This window comes from Saimiri boliviensis, chromosome 15 (genome assembly GCF_048565385.1).
Source record: "Saimiri boliviensis isolate mSaiBol1 chromosome 15, mSaiBol1.pri, whole genome shotgun sequence".
Taxonomy (NCBI): Eukaryota; Metazoa; Chordata; class Mammalia; order Primates; family Cebidae; genus Saimiri; species Saimiri boliviensis.
This window is the reverse complement of record NC_133463.1, coordinates 17,569,125-17,575,124: the sequence shown is the minus strand read 5'-3', so window position 1 is coordinate 17,575,124 and position 6,000 is coordinate 17,569,125. Positions and strand designations below refer to the sequence as shown.

The 6,000-nt window shown below is 36.3% G+C and overlaps 1 long non-coding RNA gene across 1 annotated transcript in view; it reads right to left on the bottom strand.

The window, feature by feature from the left end:
• Positions 1 to 342: 342 nt before the first annotated feature.
• Positions 343 to 6,000, bottom strand: part of LOC141581431 (uncharacterized) — a 263,107-nt gene continuing 257,449 nt past the window's right edge. The window contains exon 8 of the long non-coding RNA XR_012514029.1: positions 343 to 4,139. This is a non-coding gene — a long non-coding RNA (uncharacterized LOC141581431). The remainder of the gene's footprint in view (positions 4,140 to 6,000) is intronic.

Sequence of the window (6,000 nt, the reverse complement as noted above, 5' to 3'; positions counted from 1 at the left end):
TAAGAACTATGCTAAAAGGTTACAGGAGATGAGCTCACTTAATCAAAAGATACTAAAAGATCTGTTTAATTCATTGATTCTCTCTTTTTAGTCTCCACCTTTAAGAAATTCATCTGAATTTGACATTTATTTAACTACAATTTTTACAATGTTTCTCTTTAAAAACTCTTGTTCTTTACCCTTATTTGTGTAATACTAACACTTAAGTATTCAATATTATTAGTTGCCTTGGATACAAAGTTTGTGGTACACATAAATAAATGAATGAATGATGATGCAAATGTCTTTATATCTACAAAAGGCTGATAACCAGATGCTTTTATATTTTAGCTAAACTGGATAGTTTATATTTATTTGTATGTAAATATTTATTATAAACAAACTATGAATATTAACTCTGTGGTTTAGTTTAAATATAAAAGTATCTGATTATCAGCCTTTAAAAACATCTGGTTATCCTCTTATTTATTTAAATAGAAACAACCTGGTATTTATAAATAAATAAAAGGAAATTGCTCCAGACTGCAGCCTAAAGTATTTTGCTGTTATATAATGTGGAATACCAACAATAATGTTTGTTCAGTGTTAGAATTGGGTTATCATCTCCCTGGTAAGAGTCAGTGTGAGCTGTTCGGCACACTCCCATGTGTTGTGGAATACTAGTCTTTCCCTGGACCCCCAACTCTGGTGTTTGTCTTGTGGAGAAAATTGTTAGGCCTCTGCACCTTTCCTATTTCTCTTTCCACCTTTTTATGCCCTTTCTCAAAATATTTTTATCAATGTACACTTTTAATGTCTGTATTAATTCATTTACTACTGCTGTAAAGAACTGCCTGAGACTGGGTAATTTATAAAGGACAAGAGATTTAATTGACTCACAGTTCAGCATGGCTGGGGAGGCCTCAGGAAATTTACAATCATGGTAGAAGGTGAAGGGGAAATAAGGTACCTTCTTGACAAGGCTGTAGGAAGGAGAAATGCCAAGTGAAGGGGAAAGAGCCCCTTATAAAACCACTAGATCTCATGAGGACTCATTCACTACCACGGGAACAGCACAGGGGAGACCATCCCCATGATTCAATTACCTCCACCTGATCAAGGAAGAGACCAGGTGGAGGTAATTGAATTATGGGGATTATGGGGATTAAAATTCAAGATAAGAACTGGGTGGGGACACAAAGCCTAACTATATCAATATCTATGGGAATGTAATATTCTTGTGTATGTGAAGATAGTTTAGAATTATATACACCTAAAATCAATATTCAGTCTTCATTAAATTAACATTTAGATTTTAATAATAAACTGAGAACAGTCATCTACACATTTTTTTCTGATTAAAGAAGTTCAATAAACAACTAAAGTTGATGAAATAAAACTCCCTTCGACAGAGTCTAACTTACAACTGAGTTACTTAAATTGTCTGAAATATTTAGATTCTTTATTTACCTTTTATTTTAGGATTATGTATTTAAAGCCAATTATTCAATTATTTACTTTAAAGGAAATTGCAAGGCATGTCTGTCAGAATCTCAACATACAGAAGTTGTATTATTGATGCACTAATGCTGAATTTAAAACAGAATATTAATATTTTGAGTTGGTTTATTTAATCAACTATTTACTTCTAAACCTTTCCAAGGTTGAAAATATCTATTAAGACAATAGTTTTATTATTTCATAAAATTAAATATATTTTTCCCAAACTGGTGGCATTACTATTCCAGCAATATAGGTACATTTACTCAATAGGGAGAGCTTGTCTTTACAAATTTCTTATCTATATTGGATAAATTATTACCCCCAACTTAGTGGTATGAAATATATTTTATTATGCTCCCAGATTCTGTTGGTCAAGGATGACAAACTTTGCTCTGCTCTGCTGTAGCACAATGTCTGGGGCCTCAGCTCTGAGGACTGAAATGGTTGTAGACAGAAACCACGCGAAGGCTTGTCACTTCTATGTCTGTGTCTGACATGGGATGACTCTCAGGCTGGGTTCAGCTGGAATAGTTGATCAGAGTACCTACACATGGGCCCTTCATGCGGCTTCCTCTGTCAGCATGACAGAGGTGGACTATCTTGAGGGGAGCAAGAATTCCCCAAAACCTAGGAGCTGCATAGTCTTTCACAACCTAGCTTCAAACATTACATAACATCACTTTGTTTTATTCTATTGGCCAAAACAGTCACAACTGCCCAGATCTAAGGGAAAGGGACATAGACCCACTTCTTGATAGGATGAATGTCAAAAAATCTGCAGCTATTTTTCAGAGCTTCCACATTCCATCAACCTTTTTTGAGGGATGTAGGAGCCCATGGTCTGCAGACACTCAAAGCCACCCTTCTCCCACCCAAATGGGAGTATTCAATAGTTGCTCTGAAAATAGCTTCCATGTTTATAACTATTAGAGAGCGATTTCACACTTCTCTAAGTTTAAGTCAATCAATTTTTTTTTCCATCGACTTTCAAAATGCTCTCTGATTTGGGCAGATAAAATTCAGTAACTTCTCTGATTGCCTCCCCATCAAATTGTACTTCACTCATCTATTTCCTCTCTCACCGTTGGTCATAGCATTAAGGCTATTCTAATAATAGCATTTTTTTTTTCTAGGAAAATAGTTGCTAGAAATTTAATTTTTTCTGATTTCTCCTCTCCCTTTTTATTTCATCCCTTATATTGTCTTAGATACATATTAATTGACAGCATCATCATCAATATTCCCCAACTTACCTTTAAAAGTCCAGGGCATTTCTTTCACCCCTCTCTTTTCCTTGCATCTTCCTTTTTTCTTGTCACGCTACCCTTATTGTAAAAACAAAAATCATTCCACATCACATATCCTGCACCTTCATTAAAATGTGTGCTACCAGATGCCTGGACCAGTTTTCAGTAGTGCTTTCTCCCTGTGACTTCTCTCATTTATTAGAGTGAAATCAGGAAAGTACTTGGGAAGCAAATGTCTGGACTGATGACCTCTCAGGAGCTTTCCTGGCCCTGTGATTCAAGAGTCATGTGGAAGTTGTGTAATACTCAAAAGAGTAAGAATTTACTCTTTCACAGAGATGTTTATTAAGGAGCAAATTATCCTCATCCCCAAGTTATTTCATTATAGTTCTTAAGAGCATCATTTTGGGAGAAACAAAGTAAAATTGCAGTTAATTAAGTGCTAGCATCTGTTTAATTGTTTCAAATCTACAAAATGTAGTGATTTGTAAAAATTCTCTGCCATGATATGCTGTTTATAAATATCTGTAACTGTAATCATCATTTGTTAATTAATTCACTCATTTGTTTTTTCAGTAAACATTTATTTAATACTTATGAATTCACCAAACAATGGACTTAGACAGTGGGTTACAAAGATTAAGTAATCAAAGGAAATTTTATTGAATTATATAAAATAAAAAATACACTTTATAAATGAAATAGTTTTTGGTGTCACCTTAATATTTGTTAGGCCTTAGGCTTAGTGCTTTGATGCTGAGAGTAAGATAGGAATATCAGTTCAACAAGAGAAACAAACCAGTAGGAAATATATTGTAAGAGATTTACTGTGAGGAATTGTCTTGCATGACTGTGGGCTTTGGCTAGGCAAATCCAAAATTCAAAGAGCACAAAATGGTCAGAAAGGGCAGGCTGGCACTCTTGGGCATGGGTTATGGTCATTGTCCATAGGCGGAATTTATTCCTCTTCAGGGAAGCTTCAGCTTGCTCTTAAGGCCTTTCAACTGATTGAATCAGGTCATCCGGATCATCTAAGGCAATCTCTCTTACTAAAGTCAAGTGATGATGGACTTTAATCACAGCTACAAAATACCTTCATAAGAACACCTAGATTAGTGTTTGATTGAATTGCTGGGAACTGTATCCTAGTCAAACTGACATTAAAACATTTCACCCTTGTCAAGTTGGCACCCATCTCCATCTCATGAAATCACGCCTAATCACCATGTAATAACATAACGAAGTCATACTTCTGCCTAACATGACACAACCCTCCTGCTCACAACCTAGAATGCACTAACCCTTTACGCAGCTGGGAATGCAAAGTCCTTGGGTGATGTTCACTCTTCTCCTTTGATATCCTGTATGTGAAACATTGTGATACAAAGTTAACTGTTATTAATGCATCTTCTGTTAGATGATAAGGAGATGAGAGAGGGAAGAAAACAAAAATATCTGGTTAAAATATATACGAATATGTTTATAACAATATAAGGAAATAATACAACTATTACAATTCTTGTTTCTGCAGCTGATCAGATGGTTGCAGCTGGTCCATGACACTTTCCATATTCCTTTGCCCTCAACAATGACCTCAGCAGGTTGTGCTTCTTTGCCTGGTGGGGTGACTCAGATCTTCATCCCTGAAGGCTCTGGACTATCATTAATTCCTGTCTGAACTGGGTTGTTGTAGTTTTATGTAGGCTTTCATGACAGGACATAGCAGTCTGGAGAAATGCCCTAAAGGATCTCCTGTGTTGCAGACATACCCTTCCTTACCTCCATTCTATGGTAGTAACCAATTTCTCCTTCATAATCAGGATCAATCACCTTAGCTAGTACACTGACTCCCTTCTTTGCTTGTTCACTGAAAGGTATAAAGAGCCTATAGTGGTCAGAGAACAGTGTCATTTTCACTTAACAGAATCATTATTGTATCTCCTGGTGGAAGCATTCCCTTTGGAACAAGACTTCTAGATACCAGAATCTAAAATTGTGGTTACAGGAAGCAAAAATTTTGCAAGTGGATGACCAGGGGTAATAGTGAATGAAGACACTTCCATTTCCACCATTCGGTGGAATCCTTGCTATGTGAGAAACAACAAGCAGGGAACTTGATCACCTTTTCTTTCCACATGACATCACAGAGGTCCACTACATTTATGATATTATACTAAGTGGACATGGTGAAGAAGAAGAAGTAATGACTTTAGACTAATTGTTAAGACATTTGCATGTCAAAGACTGAGAAAGAAAAATGACACAAACTTGGGGGTCTCTGTGACCCCCATGTGGGGCATGTTCAGTGCCCCACTGAACATGGTGTGGGGCATGTTCAGATATCCCTTCTAAGGTTAAGGATAAGATGCGGTGTCTGGCTCTTACAACCAATAAAGAGCCACAATAGCCAGCAGGCTTTGTTGAATTTTGTAGGCAACATAGTCCTCATTTGAGTGTGTTACTCCAACTCATTTACCAAGTCACCTGAAAGGCTGCTATTTTTGAGTGGAGCCCAGAACCAGAGAAGGCTCTGCAATAGGTCCAAACTGTTAGGCTACTTGGACCATATTATACAGCAGAACCAACGGTGCTTGAAGTGTCAGTAACACATGGACATGCTGTTTGAAACTTTTTGCAAGTCCCTATAGGTGACTCATAGTGTAGGGTTTTGGAGCAAAGCACTGTCATCTTCTGCAGGTAACTACTCTTTTAAAAAGAAAACCATTGGCTTGTTACTGGGACTTGTAGAAACTAACATTTAACCATGGATCACCAAGTTACCATGTACCCTGAGCTACCCCTTATGAACTGTGTTGTCTGATCCTCCAAGCTACAGAACTAGGCATGCATAGCCCAAGGTTGTTGGGATTTTCACTGGAAAACTTTGAGAGTAGGATAATTTATCCCCAGTTCATTGCCCTTCCCTTAATGCAGTTACACAGTTGCATCCTGTTATAATTCAAGGAGAAAAGATACTTAAAATAGTTGCGGGGAAAATGACATATCTATTTGTACTTTTATTTAATTGTAATGCTTTTATTTTTCTACTGATTTTTTCTTCTATAGAAACAATTTTCTGGACAAAATATTTGTTTAATAATTAAGAGTAGATTCATTTCATTACTAATTTTAGCTAACCTGATCTCTTACTTTTGAAACTTCATGGGTTTTGTTCACACTTTTGAGATAAGAATACCTTTTGTCCTTTTGTCGTGTCCATAAATACCATATATAATGATTTCTCATAATAAACTGTATGTCCTTTATGCTG